Genomic DNA, 21,768 nt, shown 5'->3' with positions numbered 1-21,768 from the left:
TTAAATTTCTCAAATAATGCCAAATTTTCCATTTTTCACATTTTGAGAAACGATGCTATTTTGCAGAATCGTTTTCTAAGAGTGGGGTCAATTCTGGAATAACTGGTTATATGCCCTGTATTCTTTAACAGTTGATGTTTTCTTATGATACAAAGATTTATATTTGAGTTCACTACATAAAGATAAAAATGCATTCATATTTCCTCAATTTTCATGTTTTTGTTTGGTCAAAAATGGCCGAAAATGGCCAAATTCAATGGATCCGTCTCCATGGCAACCGGGTGCACGTGGGAAACTTCTAACACCATATTTGCTGGTTTTGTACCAAGGTGCACCTGTGGTGCAAATTTCATCAAAATCGTAGATATGTCGTTTCCAAGATTTTTTGTGTGCTTACAGAGAATACATGTTAATATTTTAGGAAGGGGGGGGGGGGGGTAGTACTTAATTGCATGTATCTTCGAAACGAATCTGATAACCTTAGTTCATATTTTTACCATAAGTCACTAATATTGATAAGTACAACATATATAATTTTTTGGAAAATTCATTGGGTGATTTTTTTTTAAGATGGCAAAATGTGCTCTTAAGGTGAGCAAACTATTGCAAATTTACAATGACTACTCCCCAAAGCAACTATGGCATTGCTACATCTATCCAGAGTTTACAAAATGATTTTTGTTTTTAGTAAATATGTATCTTATTGCTTAATGCCTGGTAAAAATCATTTATTTTAATTCAATTTTTAAACCTATGTGGCATATTTAAAATTTCACCATCTAAATATCAAAATATTAGAAAACTATACTATGGTTACCATGGCAACCATATCTCGCTTATAACCCTGATGACCTTGGTTGATATTTTCATATGATGATACCATTAACATAAGGCAAATTATATGTGACAATGAGAAAAATTCATTGGGCGGATTTTTTTCAGGTACCCTTGCAATCCTTTCCTTAATGATTTAGATAAAAAAAAAAGCTTATTATGCATATATGACACAATGTTATACTTTCAGCAGTTTTCTGTTTAATCACATATTAGATGCATTGTAGAGAGCCAGTCCAAGAGTGGGAAATACAGCATGGGACCCTTGTGATCAAGCATTTATTTTTACTTGGAACAGTAAATCTGGAAACTTTTTCTACTGCATGAGTTGCAGAAGAGCCTGTGATAATTTGCCATATGTTCAAGTATGGGTGGTAATTTTGCCACATTACTGAACAATTAGTGGTATTTTAATGTATTAGTGAATCTTGATAATTTTATCAAGTTACAAATATAATTCTATCGCTATGCTTTACAATAAGTGATAATTTTATCACGTCTTGATCAGTGCTGAACCTTGATAATTCTATCAAGTTATAAATGCGATAATTCTATCGCAATTAGTGATAATTTTATCACGTCTTCATTAGTGCTGAATCTTGATAATTCTATCAAATTACAAATGCGATAATTCTATCGCTATGCTTTACAATTAGTGATAATTTTATCACGTCTTGATCAGTGCTGAATCTTGATAATTCTATCAAGTTATAAACGCGATAATTCTATCGCAGTTAGTGATAATTTTATCACGTCTTCATTAGTGCTGAATCTTGTTAATTTTATCAAGTTACAAATGCGATAATTCTATCGCTATGCTTCACTAGGGATAGTGAATTAATTAGTGATATTGCAATGGTTTCTTGATACATTGTGTAGCTATATTTTACTAGACTAAGTGCACTGTAATTATACAGATTATTTTAAGATATAAACAATAATTTGTATAAAGAACTACCTTAGAGTCAGGTCTAATGGGTAATTTTATCCTATTGTCTGATATGGGCTAATATTTGGATGAGTAAATCAACAATAATTTTGCCACATTAATCAAAAGCTGATAATTTTATCAGTCATAGATAGGTTGATTTCTTGACATGTTTTGTATAAATTAGGCATACATGCTAACATCCATTTACAGAGATGAGTACCGGTTATAGGCCTACAGACTATGGGGGTGGTTACAAAGCCAGTTAATTTACAACAAGAGGAAGTCGCAATTGACACTCCAACAAGCAACAATCATTCAAGCCAATTAGAAGAGGCAATTTTATCAAGTAATTCAGATACTAATAATTAACAAACAGCATCTAAAGAGTTATCAGTTAGCGTGGGGGTTAAGAATCCCAGTATCATTAGGCAATTGGGTCTCGGTGTAGATTCTAAGATAAAAAGCAAAATCTTGGGAAATGAAGTTGTTGATTTGGAAATTTGTTAGGGACCAAAAATAAGAATAATTATAAAGGCTTTGAAATCAGTGAAAACTTAGAAGGCTAGGGGAGTGTGAAATCAAGCCCAAAAAGGAAACATTAAATCAGAAATCCATAGTGAGGCATTGGCTATCAGTTTGGGTAAATCCAAAGTAGATCTAAATTCTGGGTTTCTGGTATTCATAATAAATTCAAATCTGTTCAATATCAGGAGGTAGAAGATGCAGTAGGTTTAATGCGCATATATGGGAAAATTGTGGGTTGTTTAAATTGGATATTCAGAATGCATATAAAATCATTCCAATACATTGTTCAAATTGGGAATTGTTGGGTTTTACTTTAGACATTGAATACTTTTTTGACAAAACTCTTCCTATGTGACTTAGTTTTTCTTGTCAGTTATTTGAAGAATTCAGTACTGCAGTACATTGGTATGTGAAAACAAGTTAGGCTTACATGGGAGACTAGTTCATGTTTTTGTTCAAGGATATTGGTATTCCAATTAAGGAGTTAAAAACTGTCCTTCCCTGCACTTCGCTTATATTTTTGGGTATTGAGTTGGATTCTATTTTGATGGAGTCATGTTTACGACAAGACAAGTCAACTAAAGCTAGACACCTTATACAAATTCACAAGTCTAAAAAATCTATTACATTACTAGAGTTACAGTCTGTAATAGGTCTGTTAAACTTCGCCTGTTCAGTGGTCATTCCAGGACGCCCATTTCCTAGGCGGCTAATTGATCTGTCAATTGAGTTAACTCAACCTTTTCATCATAGGAGATTGAATAAGGAAGCTCGAATGGATTTAAATGCTTGGGGTTTATTTTTGGAGCATTTCAATGGCAAGTCACTGTTTTCATCAGAGCAATGGGACAATTCTGACTCATTACAGTGGTATAAGGATGCAAGTAACATTGGTTTCTGTGGTTATTTACGAAATCAGTATTTTAGTGGTATATGGCCTAAAACCTGGAAAACCTATCATATTACAATAAAAGGTGTTATTTCCCATTGTACTTGCAGTTCAGCTTCGGGCAGATCAGTTAGAAAATTGATGTATTATTATGAAAATTTTTTCACGGATAATGATGCTGTTGTGCACATCATCAACAAACAAACCTAAAGAAAAGTCAATCATGGTTCTTGTTTGTCATTTAGTAGTGCAATGTTTAAAACACAATATTTTATTTCAAGGAATACATGTACCGGGTTTAGATAATGTTTTAGCTGATCATCTTTCTCGGCAGCAGATTCCACAGTCCCTACAAAAGTTTTCCCACAACAACCCTGTAGCATGCCATAACAATGAGGACAATCTCAAAGTGTAGAATCAATAGCTTCAGACCTAATAAATCAGTCATTAGCATCACCAACTCATAATACTTATCAAAGGGAAATTGAATATTACCATCGTTTGGTGTCCTCATTTTGCTTTGCCCAGGAAAGGTGTACCAGCAAAAGCAGAATATATCATTTTGTTTATAGCTTATTGTACTGGCAACCTATGTTTTAGCATTTAGTATTCAACATAAGATAAGGAATATGAAAGGCCCAACTTTTAGTTAAAAATTGTTTACAAGGTTACAAGAATAAGACGAGCTTAGTGGACCCTAGGTTATCTATAACACCAATCTTTCTTAAACAGCTGATAGCTTCCTTACAATATACAACAAGTTTATATTTTGTACAGGTACTTATGAAAAGTGTGTATTTAGTGGCATTTCATTGTTTTCTTAGGATTGGAGAATTTACAGCTTCAAAAGACAGAAATTGTCATTTTGATATTGACAGTACAATCTGTACATTTTTTAGAAAATACTTCAGACTGCCCAATATGGTTTGAGTTGACTATGAAAACTTTCAGACATGGTAAAGGTCAATCTTACACATTGCATGTGGAAAATGACAGCAAAGATAACACAATATGTCCACTTCAGGCCCTATGGACATATTTTCAGTTACGAAAACCAACTTCTGGTCCTCTTTTTACTTTCATGGATTGGTCACCGGTGTCAAGGAAATATTTTACAGATCAGTTATGTTTGTCATTAAATTAGTGTGGGTTAGATTGTAAACGATATAAAGGTCACAGCTTTAGAATCAGAGCAGCCACAACGGCTTTTTCCAATGGAGTTCTAGAGCAAAAAATTAAAGCAATGGGGCGGTGGTCATCAGACGCTTTCAAAAAGTACATTTGAATCCCTTTTGTAAACCTTTGACTGCTCACGAGGTGAGGTTCAGGTAATGAGTTATGACCATGGTGACGAGAGCATCTGGTCAGATTATAATTCATGACATTTCAAATCTACTCTGAGTTGAGTTCCTATAAAATAGTAAGTAATTTGTTAACTTGTATGGTTGATTGCAATCAAGTGTTTTAATTACTGGTGTCACAAAATTATACCCTATCATGGTGACAAGAGCATCTGATTGTAAGATAAATATCAAACCAGTGATAGAGAAAATGAGGGTTTGGACATTTGTCAAGATATGTGAACAAGTTAGACACATTATCTGTTTCAGGAAGGAGGACATTGGCTTTGAAAAAAAGCATTTTCAACCATGATGACATGAGCATCTGGTTGTATCAAGAAGTAGTAAAGTTTTTATGTAATTATGCATCTAACAAAGTTAATGTACAATACATAATAATATGATATTGTTTTACAAGAGTTGAAATAGTTTCTTTGTATGTTGGTAATGTGTTATTTTTCATTGTTTGTATCCAGTTTGTATGAATTTTAGGGATACGTCTATTGTAGTAAGATTAAAACTCGCACTAGGGTTGGGTGGGGATTACTGCTGATGACAGTTCAGATCTGCCTGTCATTGGCAGTAAGTGGCATTTTTACCTTCCCCCACCTTTGATGTAAACATTTTATACAGTAATGTTTTGATCTATTTGGAAGTTGCATGTAGTGATATTGGTATCACTGCAAGGTTTATAAATGTAAATCTATCAAACTACATTTTCATTTTTGTAATAGTTTTACAAAATTTTCATTTGATAATAAATGACCTTTTTCAACTTCAAACGGTGTTGTGTTGGTATCAGATAGTGCAATATTACATCAAACAGAGCAACCTTTAGTGCGAGTATCAGGAAGATGGGCATAAAGTGCGTTATCTTTGATTCCGTAAAGGTTTTCCAAACGGCTCAGTAATGTGGTATGATCTATCGTATCAAATGCTGCTGACAGATCAAACAACACAAGAACAGTGAAACAGTTATTGTCTAGTGACTGAAGGATATCGTGATGCACTTTGAGTAAGGTGGTTTCTGTATAATGAAGTCTCCGGCATGCAGATTGATGTGGTTTATGTAAACTGTTCTCAGCTAGATTGTCACCGACACGTTTACCTACAATTTTTTCTAAAGCCTTTGATATAAAGAGTAGGTTAGAAACGGGTCTAGTTTTTCAGTACATTAGGGTCTAAGTCCGGTTTATTCAGAAAAAAGTCTTATAACAGCACTTTTAAACTCCGTTCGTACATGGCAAGAACTGAATGATTCATTGATGATGTATGTGATTACAGGCAGAAGTTTGTCAAGACATGATTTAAGAAGCCATGTTGGTATGGGGTCCAGTTCACATGATTTGTTGGGCGAAATTTAAATGATTTTTCTAACTTTTTCTTGTGAGGCTGGTAGAAAGCTTAAAAAGTTATTTGGGGTTCAATTTTATGTTCATTTGCATCATCGGTCTGATTAGATCTGATTTCATCACGAATGTTTTCAATCTTTGATGTGAAAAAGTTCCTTAGGTTCTGAGCTCTTTCTTTCGGCGAGGAACCAGAGGGAAGCACATTGATATGACTGTTACCACCAAGGAGATGTTTTGTGAGTTTAAACAAGCTCATGGTATCACGGCTTGACTCTTCTACCTTGTTTGCATAGAGTTTTGTGCGGGCTTCATGCAACATGATGTTATAGATTATGCACTGATTTCTGTAGAATTGATGGTCAATGGTTTATTTAGTATCTCTCCACTTGCGTTCCAACTTTCGTTTGAGATGTTTAGCTGAATGTAGATCATCATCGAACCAAGGAGATGGAGGACGAAATGTGATTAAACCTGGACTGGACAGGCGCATGTTTGTCAACAAGTTGTTAGTTCATCAGTATACACTTGGGCCATCCTATCCACGTTAGGACTTGATGCATTGTCCCAGTCAATGTTATCTATATCATGTTTGAATTAGTCAACATCGCTCAATTTTAGTTTTCTATATGTCACTGCTTTTCGAACTAGTGTTGGTTTGGTAACATTGGCGGTAAATGTTACGACAAAATGGTCTTTTTTTCATATTTCCCATGTGATCAGGAGTCCGGGATCGGTAACAACAATACTGGATAGAATATTACCGGTTTCTCTAGTTATGATAATGTTTGTCCACGGATATGTGTAGGCTCATTCACAAGCTGTTTCATGCCATTTGATTCAAGGATACGGTTAAAAGTTATTGTGTCACGGGCGGTGGGAACATCAAGATGGGAGTTAAGATCACTAACAATGATTATCTCTTTGTCTGTAACTGTATACTTAGATAGAAATGCAGGCCATTCTTCTTCTAGAAATACGTTGGTCTTTAGTGCGTTTCCTTTTGAAGGAGCGGGTCTATACACTGTAGCTAACTGCAGAATATATCCATTTATTTCTAATGTACAGTCTAGTAATTCAAATTGTGATAATGGGTGATTGGATGTAACACGTTTAACAGTTATTGAACGTTTGCATATGATTGCTAAGCCACCTCCATGAACTGTTGGGTATTTGTTTTTGGTAAAGTTTATGTTTACAAGATTATCATGGGTTAATATGTCTCTTTACACACAAGTGATTACCTCTAGCTATTCGACACATAATTGGTTCAATTGACTGAGGTAAAGTTATAATGTTTGTCAGGTTTACACCCTCAGATTTCATTTTCACAACAGGTTTTAATTCTCCACTACGTTTACCCCTATAGCCGTAAACACCTAAACCCTTTAACTGTTTCTTTGTCCAATATGTACGGCCCTTAAGCGAATCTGCTTATTGTATACAATTCTTCACGGGTGTATTCCAACAATGGGCACAGAATTATAGTCATTATAATCCAACAGGTAACCCTATGTTTTGGTGGTTGATTTTCACTCACTCAAACAACAATGGAAATTTGTTTTCAAAATTATAAAAATCCACAATCTATTTCCAGAAAATAATTCCACAAGTACAGTTGTTTAGATAGCACATTAATGTTCCTCTATAGCAAGTTTAAGAATTTTACATCCCCTTATGAACACACAATTAAGTAAAAATGACAGAGCAATTTTCAGTGCAGCCTACACTTGGCGCATCCTTGACTGCCAGAGACAGGAATATTCCCATATCCGGCCCTATGCTAGTTACAAAAGCAGAAGAGTTTGCCAAGAAACTTGATGTAGCAGACTTTAAGGTCTCTAACGGCTGGTTAGAAAATTTTAAATCCCGGCAAGGGATTACGTTCAAAAGAGTCTGTTGAGAAGAAAAGTCAGTTGACACGCAGGCTGATGATATGTCAGTCTGGCAAGAAAAACTGAAACTTCTTCTTACACGCTACCCCCCTCAAGACATTTATAATGCTGATGAACCTGGTATATTTTTCCGCCTGCTGCCTGGCAAAACCGGCCTTTGAATTCAAGGATGTAGACTGTCATGGCGGCCAAAAAAAAAGAATAATGTAAGATTAACCGCTATGGTGTGTGCTAACATGGACGGCACAGACAAGCTGCCACTCCATGTGATTGGAAAGTCTGCCAATCCTCGCTGCTTCAAGAACGTCCGGTACCTTCCCGTGGAGTACAACGCCAACAAGGAAGCATGGATGACCAGAGATATCTTCACTACTTGGGTGAAACAGCTCGATAAGAAGATGGAGAAAAAGAAACGAAAGATTGCCCTTGTCATCGACAACTGCCCGGCTCACCCAAAGGTCCCCGCACTGCAGTCCATAGAGCTGATAATCCTGGCACCCAATACAATATATTTTTTCTTGTAATTGCTTGTATGTAACAATGATTTATCTTTTGACAGAAGAAGAAAATGTAAAATACTTAAAATAAAAAAGCCTAAGACAATGTTGGATTTCATATCCCAAACAGAAGTCTCACATGTTTAATTATGTATCAAACATCAAACAACTGTGTTCGCCCTAGTGCAGCCGAACTCTCAAGATATTGCTTAAACTCCAATTCTGATAAATTTCAAATTTCAATGTGCTTAACGCTTTCCAGTACTTTCAGTACTTTGATTTAAATTAGTTAATATTTAACGCAGGCAACGAGAAAAAATACACTGAAAATCACAAAACACTGGTGCCGCATTGTGATTGACTTAACAAAAATACTCCAAAAAGGGATATGTTTTTTTTCAATTAATTATCCAGTTCATTGCTTATACTTTAAGATTTTTTGAAACATTTTCCTTATATTACCATAATTACATATTAACAGCATATATTTCGTCGTGATTCTTCCGGCGGGAGACAAAATCTCCCGATACCCCCCCCCCCCTTCCCCCTTTTCCGCCCCTCCCGATTAATTTTTAAATCCTTCCGTGTTTTTAATAAAGATTCTTCAAATTAAATATTATTTGCAATATTTTTTATCGTGTTTCATATATAATTGCTTATAATAAAAAGAAATTCAGATAACAATGCCAGTATAAATTTTCACAGCAGGTATGCTTCGTAGGAATATTAACATGAGGTCGTATAATTATGTTGTAAAAATTAGTGATATATCAACTTGATAAATGACCATTGATGCTTATTACTGAATGCAAAACATTGTAATTAGTTGCTAAAATACCCAATTCTTATCTTCTAATGCTGCAGTGGTCATTAAATGATACAGTTATAATGTAGGTCACGCTCTAGTTAAATTGATCATCTGTACAAATTCTAAACAAATTACTGTCATTTCAATGATAAAAAGTTATGTTTGGATAACGTATGTCCTTAAGTGCAATCATCCTTTCCCTCTCAGCATTTTGTAAAATTTGATATTACAGACTTTCCTGATTTGAAATTAAACTTTACTATGAAATCAAGCAAAACGAATGAAAATTGTTTTTATATTATGCTTATATTATAGAACTAAGAAGTATATTTTTTAAAAGTTTATAAAGAATTAAAGATGTCACACGGATAAATCATGTATATTGGTGTAAATCAAACTCACTGAATAACATACAATTGTAAGTTAACAATGATTGTGACAAAATGACCGTGGACGAAACAATCTGTAATCAAAATACCCATAGCCTACGAAAAAACGTGTCTTCCGCCTCTCTTCGTGGCTGAGGCAACGTCTCGGGCGTCTGTGTTCAGCATGTTCAAGATTAGAAATAAGGTTATTTTTATTTTTTATTTTTGTAATATGATGCAAATGTCTCCATTAACATGATTAATATCCCGCCAAATATAGACGGGAATCGTTGTATCAGTGAATAGGTCTATCCATGGGTTAAATGTATTGACAGTTAGAATTTTCTCTACACTGACTACTATCCCTGAGGAACCTATATCAGTGGTAATATTAGCATACAAAATTTTCATAACAAGTACAATTGAATAGGAAATTAAGAGTGTGACTAAAATGGGTAGTAAAACCAGGGCCGGGAATTTTGACACTGAAAACCGTGTTTTCGCTAATTTCTGAAAATTAAAATACTGAATTCTTCGTCACGAAATTTACAGATGTAATTTAATATAACAAAATGTGTCTTTCTTTGCTGAGAGTTTTAACACCAGGTATTATGTTTTTCAATTATAATTAATTAACGATTCTTATTTTCCCGGTGACTAAAATGGGTGGTAAGCCCGGTTTCTTCATTTTGGAGATTTAAAGCTAATTACACTCAAATAATGGGATTTGTTTGTGTTTCATCGTTGTTTATTAACTTTAAGAACTTAGATATTACGACAATTGCAAAAATTAATGTCGATAATTAAAATAATCTAAATCGCCGATTTTTGACACCTGGGACGGTCCAAAACCGGATGTGTTTGCCCGTGACAAACTGGAATATTCCGAAAAAATCGCCATCAGATAACTGAGTGCAGAGAATAATTTATAATTTATTAAAAAAGTAACCCACCCCCCCCCCCCCCCAAAAAAAAAAAAAAATTAAATAAATAAACAAATGGAGAAAATAAATGAAATATACACAAAAATCCCGACAATTTTTTTTAAAATGCTGATGGAGTTATGTATCTTAATGATTTGACAAGAGATTCTGAAAGACTGTAGGCTACAGCTAGATTCGTATTCAGGTAATCATTTCCCTGAAATTACATGTATATGTCTGCAGATATAGCTTGGAGCATGTTAAATTAAGATCATAAAGATATTAGCAGTAAATTAAAAAAAAAATCTATGCAGTTGGCTTGGTTCAGGAATATTTACTACTCTCATCATTATCTCGGAAATTTAAGGTTCGTCCAGGGTAAACGTGTCTGGTTTAGGTCGGTCCCGGGCAGGGCTCGAGCTGTGATTCGCCATTGTCGCCAATTGCGTATTTTTTTCAATAGTGGCGAAAAGAAATTCTAAGTGGCGAAAATGAATTTTTTAGATGTACCATGTACAAAATATGTGTAGTCTTGGTTAGCTCCTTTGCTTATTCAATGTATACAGATAAGCCCCTGAGTATTCAAAAAATGCATTTATTTTGTACAATCCATAAATATTTTTAAAATGTTTATAATTTTTTGGCAGTTTAAGTTCATTTCGATATATTAAGTACAAAACAGCAAAATATGTTTTAGTCACCGAGAAAATGACAATCGTCAATAATCAATGAAAAAAGTAATATTTGGAGTTGAAACTCTCAGCGAAGGCATATTGTATTGAATTTGATTTAGATAGAATGTTCTATCGTTAAAATTATATTGTCCTATGGACCCGGTTTAACGATAGAATTCGTTCCGTGTATTCGTAATGTAGCAGAAAGAAACACGGACGATAGTGCATGTACTAGGAACAATCTAGAGAGTTCCGAATGTAAACATTTGAATCGAGAGAAAAACGTTGAGAAAATTAATTGGATTTACGTATTTATATGGATTATTTTTTGGGATAAAAGGCATAAGCAATCTCAAGAAGGTTTGTTTTGATTATTTTGGTAGTTATTCCCAGTGCAAATCATTTTATATTCTTCAAAATCGTTTCGGAGCGGATCCGCTCCGATTTGCTACATTACAAGTATATGGGACGTATTCTAACTGTGGTGAGGGCCTGTACCGAGACACAGTTAGATTATTCTAACTAAATTTGATTATACATGTCACTCTATACGTCTGTCTTTTTTGACAACGTCAGACACCATTGAACGTTTCCGTCCGATCTCCTATCTTTCGGTCTTCTTGTTCTCTGCTGATCATTCAGAGACCAATCACCCGCCCAAAATTGCTGAAACCGTCTATTAAGATGTCTCTTATTTACTTTCTTTTTCTGTAAGTTTGATTGAATGTCACTAGTGATGATTCCCATATTTTGAAGCAAAAATGCATTACAATTCGTCGAGTCTTTTTTCCTCATTTTGACAATCTCTTTGTTCAATTCAACAGAATACAACAACAATGTTTATCATCACAAACACCAATGCTGTCATTTAAATTTCAGTTAAAGCCCAGAAAATGACAAGAATTGTGTCTTTAAAAAAATTGGGAAAATAGGTGCTTTTTTAGAATCTCTTTAATGTGTTTGTCTTTTTCATTCTAAGAAAAAATACACTTGAAAACGTGACGTTCAGCAGAGCTGCCAACCCTTACGATTTTGGCGTAAGTCTTACGAAATTAGCGTCAAAAATACGCCTTACGATTTCTCTCCATATTTTTCCGATTTCGGTTTTTCTCAGAATTTTTATAACTGGCCCTCTACAGTTTCTACTATTATAATTAAATTTTCACAATCCTTACAACGTTTGTTTGTATCGTCGTTTCGGTTTTAGATATAGATGGCCGATCGCATTCATTTCAGAGTTTTAAAGTAAGCAAAATGGAAACGGAACATGCCTCAAATTGTTCCGATTGCATGTCCGTTTACAAAACATCTTCAGCGGCAGGGGGCTTAGGCGGTCCCCGGACCACGCCTTACTATTTTTCATTTCAGAATGTTGGCAGCTCTGCGTTCAGTAGTGACGCGGCGACACCCCCTATGCTCTATGTTTGAAACATCTATAAAATAAATTCAAATAAACATCATTTAATTAAAATTTCAATGTTAATTAGATTTATATTTATGCATATTTTGGTATATTGCATTTGATAATATGACGCCAAATATAAAAGATATGAACACTGTGACATTACTTTTGGATCAACCCTCGTATCTGCAAGTTTCATGACAAATAATTATGTATTTTTTCAGTTATTAGCAAAAACTCGGTTTTCAGTTTCAAAATTCCCGGCTCGGCCCGGGTTTTACTACCCATTTTAGTCACACTCGGAAATTAATGCAGTTTTATTTTAAACGTTTAGCAGCTGCTAAAGGTTCCTATAATTTATTTAAAGTTGCCATGGGTCCAGTGGTTAGCGGTTACCCTGTTCAGACAGCCAAACTGGAATTGCATGAAAACACTAACTTTGGGCAAAAATCGTGATTACAGTTAAATCATTTCTCATTTTAACCTTTTCCAGCTGATTTAAAATATTTTACGGTTTAATTATATATATATTGGTAATAATTTTTTTATTTACTATCTAAATGCATCTAGCCTTTATACACATAGATTATATAACAGACATGCAGAACTTTTTAGAGTCCACTAAAATATCTTAAATTTTTAAGATTTCTTTGATTAGGCCTAATAAAAAATTATGTTTGTTTCCTGTAACTCCACTGACCCATTCAAATTACCCTCGGGTGGATTTTTTTCTGCTAAATGTGCATTTGATCAATGATCATTGATTTTTTTTTAATGTTACAGGAAACGAACATAATTTTTTAAAGCCTGTATCAAATGACAGTTGCTTATTAACTTTTATGTACAGATGTTCAACTTTTGTTCAGTTAAGGCCATCATTAAATTTATCTTTGTTTCCCCTAACCCGACCCTAAAATTTCAAGTTGAGTAGGTAGGTAGGTAAAAAAAATTTTTTCTGACAGCAGTTTTGAAAATACATTCTGAAAATTGAATAATATCTCTATAAATAAGAAAGAACAAAAGAAACCGATTTTTAAACCGAATATCATACAAATGAAATTTAAAAGCAACATGTATGGTAAATTAATTCACAAAAACTATTCATTTGAACTTGTGAAATATCTCAGGCCAGCGTATTTTTTTTTAAATTGAATGTTTACAAAAAGACAAGATTCACAAATACTCAACCATCGGCCATCCGAGTATATTTCTTTTCAAACCTACTACATGTATCATCTTTGAGTGCTTACAGAGATAAAATGCCAAGGGCCTTGGGTGGCGAAGTAATTCTAGTGTTTTGTTTTGGAGTCACGACGTAATTCAGGAGCTTATTCTAAGTCACATGTCCCGATGTACCATATAAGCCAACTTTAAAGATTTCAACACTATTTGAAAAGAGAGTACTTGCATAAACATTTAATTCAACAAACCATATCTAAAATGATTAAAGTTTCATATATCGAATATTATAGTCAAGAAGTTTACCCCATAAATTAAAGGAATGAAGAAACAACATCTGAATCAAATTTATCAAGATGAAATAATTATACAAAGATATATTTACAAATCATATGGTCCTATATAATAAAAATAGAATCATACATGAAGTGTTTTTTTTAGATCGAAACGAATTAAATGGAGTGAAACTTATATACAAGTCAGTACATAGTTTACAAACAGAAAATGCACACAAAAACAAGGTATAAAAGCACACAATCTAAGACCACCAAAGGAATACTACAAGTCTGCCACAAGTTTCAAGTGTGCAATTGGATGTAACAAAATCGAAGGGTTTAATATATACCTGTGTGACGGTGCACAATATTTATGAGTAGTGTTCAGCTTAAAGCATATCTGGGATTAACAAAACATTTGACTTGCTAAAATTAATCTCAGATTGTTGGCAATAACTTAATGTTCTGTCAGTTGACATTGATTAAAAAATTCATATCCCTGTGATCCTTCCCAGCATTTAATCCAAATAAAGTATGGCAGTCTTGCTTCTGGAACAACATGATTTATGTGCTTAAGGTGGCTCTATACATCTATGCTTATACATGTACTTTTTAAGACACTGTGTCACAAAATGGCGATTTAAATGTTTGTATTGATCCAGTTGGTCGTGTATCACCATACACGAGTGGATAAAGTATCGGACTTGTAAACTGCACATCACGAGTTCGAATCCCATTGAGGCTTTGTTCTTCATTAGTGAATTAATTTTCTAAACATCCTATTTTTTTATCCAAATATTGCAAATTTTTCACTTATTTGAGTTACGTTCTTCTTATTCATCATGATATCTTAAGTAATATTTCAGCAGATTTGAGAAACTATTTCTAAGTGTATAGAGGCACCTTAAGATGTACAAATTGACTTCACAACATTTATGCATCTATTTTTCTTTTACAGAGGAAGTTGAGGATCTTATAATCTGTAGTGGAGGACAATTATTAGATTCATTAAGCCCAAATTTGACAAATGCAATCATATTAACATTGGGGGAAACAATGGCAGATGTTTCTGAGCAAGATAATAAGTACTTCTGCTGTAAGTAGTACACATTGTGAAATGCTTAGTTAGATTTAATACAGCTAGGATTTTCCTTTTCAATCATTCTATTACAGATCTGTGTCTATAGTTCTTAAACATTACTTTTAAATTCAGGTATTAAACAAATCTATGGTATTTCAACGGCAACATTGTCATGGCTGATGGATTGTATAGCTGAGCAGAAGCTTAATTCACCATCAGACTATATAGGTATGTTTTATATAAGTTCACCTCAATGGCATTTAAGTAGCAAAAGCTATGATTTTGAACACACATATTCATATCATTGCTTTAATAGTGAAAGTATGTTATTTTTAGCCTGTCTTTGTATGTACATGTAGCTAGCATATTGTCATTTTTGATAAAACCATTTAATTTTTAAAAAAAAAAATGTCAAGTTGAATTGTCTGAGAAACACAAATTTATCTTTTTATTTTGGATTTCTTGTGATATACCGGTACCAGGGAATTACATCTACCTATCTACATACATACTTGTGTACAGTATTTTGAGTATGAATTATCCAGATGGGAATGACTATTAAAATGAACAAAACAACATAAAAAATGTTGATTTAGTAATCATAAATTGTAAACATTAAAATAGATTTAAAGAAAGCTACAGTATTTTCATTATCTGTCTAACAGTAAGATAAGTGTAAATTGACTTCTGAAATTATGATGATGCAGTTTAAATGTTGAGACAGTTAATCTCTTGAGACATTAAAGCAGGAAAATAAAATTTAAATTCTAAATGTATGTGTTGGATTTTATAGCTGCAAATTATTTTGGTGAAGAGGCTAATGAAGACACACTGAAAATTGAAGAAGACATTGACTGGATTCCAGGGAAGGATGATGGTGATACTGGAGAGGATGGTGATGAAATACAGTGTTATAAAGAGGTTGATGTCTATGCTAATGATGACAGTGAGGAAAATGTAGAAGATCCAGACTGGATTCCTGGGAAAAGTGATGATGAGGATGATGATGATGATAAAGATGATGATGGAAAGAACAACAAAGATAATGAGATAACAGATACTGAAGTTCAAGATGTTATTTGTGCTGGATTGCATGGAAAGAACAAACAGGACAATGCAGAAGACTGGATACCTGGGACAAGTGAAGATGATGATGATGATGATGAAAATGAAGTTGTCGTTCCCAATATTGGTGCTAACAACAAAATTGTACTTCAGATGACAAGAAAAACAACAAAGGGGCGTAGTGAGAAAAAAAATATTTGTTATTATTGCGAGAAACCATATAGTAGAATTTCTAGACATTTGATTCAAGTGCATAACAAAGAAATGGAAATAGCGAAAATTCTATCATTTCCAAAAAAGAGCAAGGAAAGAAAAACGTTGTGGAAGGAAATCGTAAATAAAGGAAACTACAAGCACAACTATGATGTTATGAAAAATGGTAATGGTGAGATAGTACCAAAATACAGGCCAAGAAGTACAACAAACAATCCAGAACCAGAGAATTGCTTTTCATCTTATGCACCTTGTGAATTTTGTTTGGGTTCGTATAAGAAAACAGACCTGTGGAAACACCAAAAAAACTGTGAACTAAAAAGTAGTGAAAAAAAAGTAAAGCGAACCCAATTCGGATGGGGAAACTTCTCCTACCAATTGTTGGAACTAGCAAAGGATTCTATGAGAACATTTTTATTAAAATGAGGGATGATGCTGTCAAACTTGAAATCCAAAATGATCCTCTTGTTTTGCAATTTGCTGAAAGGTTGTATGAAAAAAATGGAGCAAATCTTCATCAACACCAGTATATTTCTCAAAGACTAAGAGAATTGGGGAGGCTGCTAATTCAGTTTAAGGAAGATCATACTGAAATCACATCATTAAAATCGACTTTAAATCCAGCCAACTGGGACAAACTTATTCTTGCAATCAAAGCTTTGGCTGGCCATGATGAGAAAGACAATTCCTACCAGACTCCCTCATTGCCCTTAAAACTAGGACACAGCCTAAGCAAATGTGCCAAATCTTAAAGTCTAATGCAATAATTGAAGATAATGAAGCAGATAGAAAAATTGCAGACAACTTCCTGATTTTATATCAGAGTGATTGGGAAGAGAGAATATCTTCCCAAGCCTTGGCAACTTTACACAATGAGAAATTTAACAAGCCTATGTATGTTCCTCTTGCAGAGGATGTGGTCCTGCTGAACAAATATCTCTCTAGAGCTGCCATAACCCTCAAAGAAAGACTTGATGACAAAATAGAGGAAGCTACGTACTCTGAACTGGCCGAAGTCTGTCTGGCACAGGTAATATTGTTCAACAGAAAGAGGAGTGGGGAGGCACAACGTTTGACTCTTACCCAATATAATGAAGGCTTGACAAACAAACCATATGTTAACAATGACATAGAGAAATCTTTATCCAAATTTGAAAGTGAGCTATGCAAGAGCCATACAAGAATCGAAATAAAAGGGAAAAGAGGATCAAAGGTCCCAATCCTGCTAACAACCAGCTTAAAAGAAACAATCGCAGTACTTCTCAAAGCCAGAAAGGTTCTGAAAATTGATTCAGACTACCTATTCATAAAACCAAATAACTCAAACCCAATCAGGGGTTCAGACTGCTTGAGAAAATTTTCATTTAATTGTGGTGCAAAATGTCCAAAGCTACTGACATCCACTAGATTAAGAAAACACCTTGCAACAATTTGTCAGATACTAGAACTCAGTGAATCAAACCAAGATATGCTTGCCAAATTTATGGGTCATGATATTAGGATTCACAGAGAATTTTATCGCCTGCCTGACTCGACCCTAGAGTTGGCCAAAGTTGCAAAGGTTCTGCATTTATTCAACACTGGTGGAATTGCAAAGTACAAAAACAAAGATTTTGATGAAATCGAGTTTGATAATACAGGTAATTTTTTTAAATGTTCATGAATACACATATAGTAATATTTAATTTAAGGACAGAAATAGTTCTTTACTGATGACAATAAATTTATCAGTGTACATATATATATTTATATTGTCAAAACTGTAGCTGAAGTTGAAATTCAAGAAGATGATGTAGATGAGAACAAGTCTGATGATAATGAAATAGAGGATGAAGAGTCAGACGAAGATGTTTATGAATTCCCCGACCCTTGTAAATCAATAAAAAAGAGAAAAGTCACTCAAAAGAAAGGTACATTTTGAAATTTCGAAATTTTATTCTCTTTTTTTTTGTCTTCCATTACTCAACAGAATTATCTTTACAAGATTTTGAAGAAATGATTCCAAAATATTAGTCCTTTTTGTTTATCATGCATTTATCACATTTATAGATAGATAGATAGTATCCAGAGCTGTCCCAAGGAATTGAAATAGAAGGGAACATTTAAAAAAGTAGAAGGGGGTCTGGGGTTCCTCCCCTAACAGGGGTTTGAAAGGGAATAGCAGAATAACCAGGGCATTATGTCATTATAGGCGGGGAAATTCCCCAGGTCTTAGGGACAACCCTGGATCATAGATAGACAGATATCTAGATAGATAGATAGATAGATAGATAGATAGATAGATAGCCATTGAGATTTATGTATTATTATTTCATATTTAAGGTACTAGCAGAAATGGTGGATGACATCATTGGTCAAAGGATGAGAAAAATGCCATTGAGCGCCAGTTTTCTGAATATTTCAAATCTGGACATACACCTGGTCGATTAGCATGCTTAAATGCTATTGCAAAAGAACCAATACTCTCAAAACATGACTGGTCCAAGATAAAGCATACTGTTAGAAATATGATCATTTCACAAAAAAGGAAACAATACAAGGCTTAAATATTTCATATCTTACTTCATTATTGTATGTTAAAATGACATTAGACATGTGAAAAAGCGGACATTATTCCTTGTCTCCTACATTTCTTAGCCTGTATATATGTTTGTTTGGTTTTTTATATATTTGTTTGTTTGTTTGTTTTTGGTTACGATTTAGTGTATTTATCTGCTTAGATATGTAATATGATAAAAACGGTAAAACTTAAAAATTCTACATGAGATCTAATTGGCTAATTGCAAACCAGTGAAACCAATGAGAAGAAAGTTATACATGTATAATGATCTTAATGCTGAAACTGAGCTTTGGAAAATTAACATATCTATTGTTTATTTATCAGTTGTTTTCAGATTCAATGCATATAGATATAAATTAAAGTCTGATAAAATGTCTTTGCTGTATCTAATTTTTAACTACACTCTTTTTCTGCCAGTTTTATTGTGTATTTTAATGTTTTCCTTTGTACAAAGAAACTGTATTTTACCATTTGAAACATGTAGATTAGCTGTTTTTAATAAGCCATGGCATACTTGTACAAGTTATCCATTATGGCCAAAGATCTAATGTACCTGCATGTACCCTTTGTTTTAGAAATTGATACTTCACAAATACGTACAATTGAACTTCGATATCTCGAATATCATGGATCTATCGAAGTCATTTTGAACCAAACTGCATATTCCTTAAGTATTTAATCCTGGATATCTCGAATTCTTAGTTATTTCAAAGTATTTTCTCAGTCCCTTCGAGTTTGAGATAACGAGGTTTGATTGTATTTATATAAAGGATAAATGTATAACATATTCAATATTTCCATTAGAAGGGCTTAGTTTTGTTACTGGTTTAAAATGTATTTATCATAAATTTTTATGATATATTAGCTGTTAATATAATGACATTAATGTTATGAATATGATGTTGAGTCAATTTGAAATAGTCTGCTAATATATTTTTATAGTTATTTAGTCATTTCTATGCAATGAATTTCAATTTGTACAACAAATGAATTCTTATATGTTCAATAAATAATTTCATTTTTTGTAATCTTTGTTGAAACTTAATCTAAAGGAGATGAAAAGAGACAATTTTAGTAAACATGTGTTATTATATGTCGGTGTGATTGCGTAATTAGGATTCATGTGTACATAACAACTAAAAGTAATTTTAGTATTTTTTTTTCTCTGAAGTATTCATAAACACGTTTGAATTGCAGAATTACAGAAATTTATTATGGGAATAAACTGTGCAACTGATATCTGAGATGTGTTTAGGCACTTGAAAGTATCGCTGACTTTTATGGTCTAAAATGTGAAGCTAATAGAGAAGTCGTCATACACTGAAGCATATCAATAATACATTTTTTTTTACCGAAAGAATGTATATTTACATACATGTAGTTTTGTAATTTAGGTGTTATATTGATAGTGTGTATGTAAAATGTTCAGTTGAATGTTTGTAAAAGGCAAAATTGGAATCAATTACGTCTGATATCGGCAAATAATTAGCTCTGTTCTACATCTACATCCATAGGTTATGATCTTAGACCTTTAAGTTTCGGTGAGCGGTGTTGCTAAAAGCCCGATTAAATTTTAAAAATAATATTGTTTATCAAGCAAGAAAGATATGGAGATAACGAACAGTATTCAATCTCAAAGTTCATTAAACATGATACAAAATAAGAGCAGAGCAAACACGGACCCCCGAAACATCAGAGGTGGGATCAGGTGCCATGGAGGAGTGAGCATCCCCTGCCGACCAGTCACACCCGCCGTGTGCTCGTTGTCATGATCAGGAAATAACGGAAAAAATCCGTCGTCAATTCAGTGTATAAATAATGGACTAACAATTGGTATGAAAAACGTCAGTCAGCATTTGACTCAATGATAAATAATATTTGCTGACAAGGTCATTGTATCGACCATAGAACTTACGAAATGATGACTTTAAACGAGACTGTTGATATTCTTGTTTCATCAACTTGCTTGTCAATAATTTACCTCGTTTAAGAAATTGTTCATACGTAGAGCATGCTCTTGCGTATCGAATCAACTGAGATATATATACTCCGTATGCAGGTGATGAAGGTATATTGCTGCATCAAATAATACAAGAAAACATTGATGTAACCATCAATTGTCGCCCGGGAAATATATATTAAGTAAACAATGGAAATAAGCCTTGATCATCAAACCGCTTTGATTTGTGTTAAAAGGCATGCGTTTAATTGATGGAGACGATAGTGGCAAATATTTTGAAAACTCATAGTCGGATAAAAATCAAACAAAAACGATTTCATTTTAAACTTGATCAATTCCTCAAGTAAATGTTGGCTGCAAAAAATATAAATTAAAGTTAGACACATGCATCACCTATATTCAAAAATGAAATTTAATTCTCAATTTTCGAATATAAAACACGAACTGTGCAGAGTACGTTTTTATGCGAGAAGTAAAATTCGATGTTCTAAAAAAAGGGACCTGTCATTTTTTCCATAGTATATGATAAGCAACTTTCTTTATTAAATATGAAAAACATATTACAGTAAAACTCGGTTATAACGAACACGGATATTGCGAATTCACGGATATAGCGAATTCATCTTGGATCCCCAGCTATATAAATTTAATGAATTTCTTATACGGTTATAACGAATTACGGTTATAGCGAAGCAATTTCATAGGTCCCAGCGACTTCGTTATAACCGAGTTTTACTGTAAATTTTTACAGATTCACTTTATGGAAGTAAATATATTGCGTATCTCGTAATTTATAAAGGGAAAGAACATTCTGATTAACAATCTTTCAATGTTTAGAAAACCTGTATTCTGAATAACTACTCCCGCCCCAATCCCCATACACCAACACTTAAACTTATATGTATAGAGCAGCAAGGTCCTCCGGGCTGCAATAAACGAAACAAATTAAAAACAATTCATGGAAGTAAATTCTCTCTCTCTCTCTTGAATTGACCGATCG

General features: G+C 33.6%; 1 pseudogene; it reads left to right on the top strand.

The window, feature by feature from the left end:
- The first annotated feature begins 13,348 nt into the window (after nucleotides 1–13,348).
- LOC134254975 (uncharacterized) lies at nucleotides 13,349–19,836 on the top strand (annotated as a pseudogene).
- Nucleotides 19,837–21,768: the final 1,932 nt, after the last annotated feature.

The sequence above is a fragment of the Saccostrea cucullata genome, unplaced genomic scaffold (genome assembly GCF_032062105.1).
Source record: "Saccostrea cucullata isolate Sc308-1 unplaced genomic scaffold, CSIRO_AGI_Scuc_v1 ctg1367, whole genome shotgun sequence".
NCBI classification, from domain to species: Eukaryota; Metazoa; Mollusca; class Bivalvia; order Ostreida; family Ostreidae; genus Saccostrea; species Saccostrea cuccullata.
This window is presented reverse-complemented; position numbering and strand designations above follow the sequence as displayed.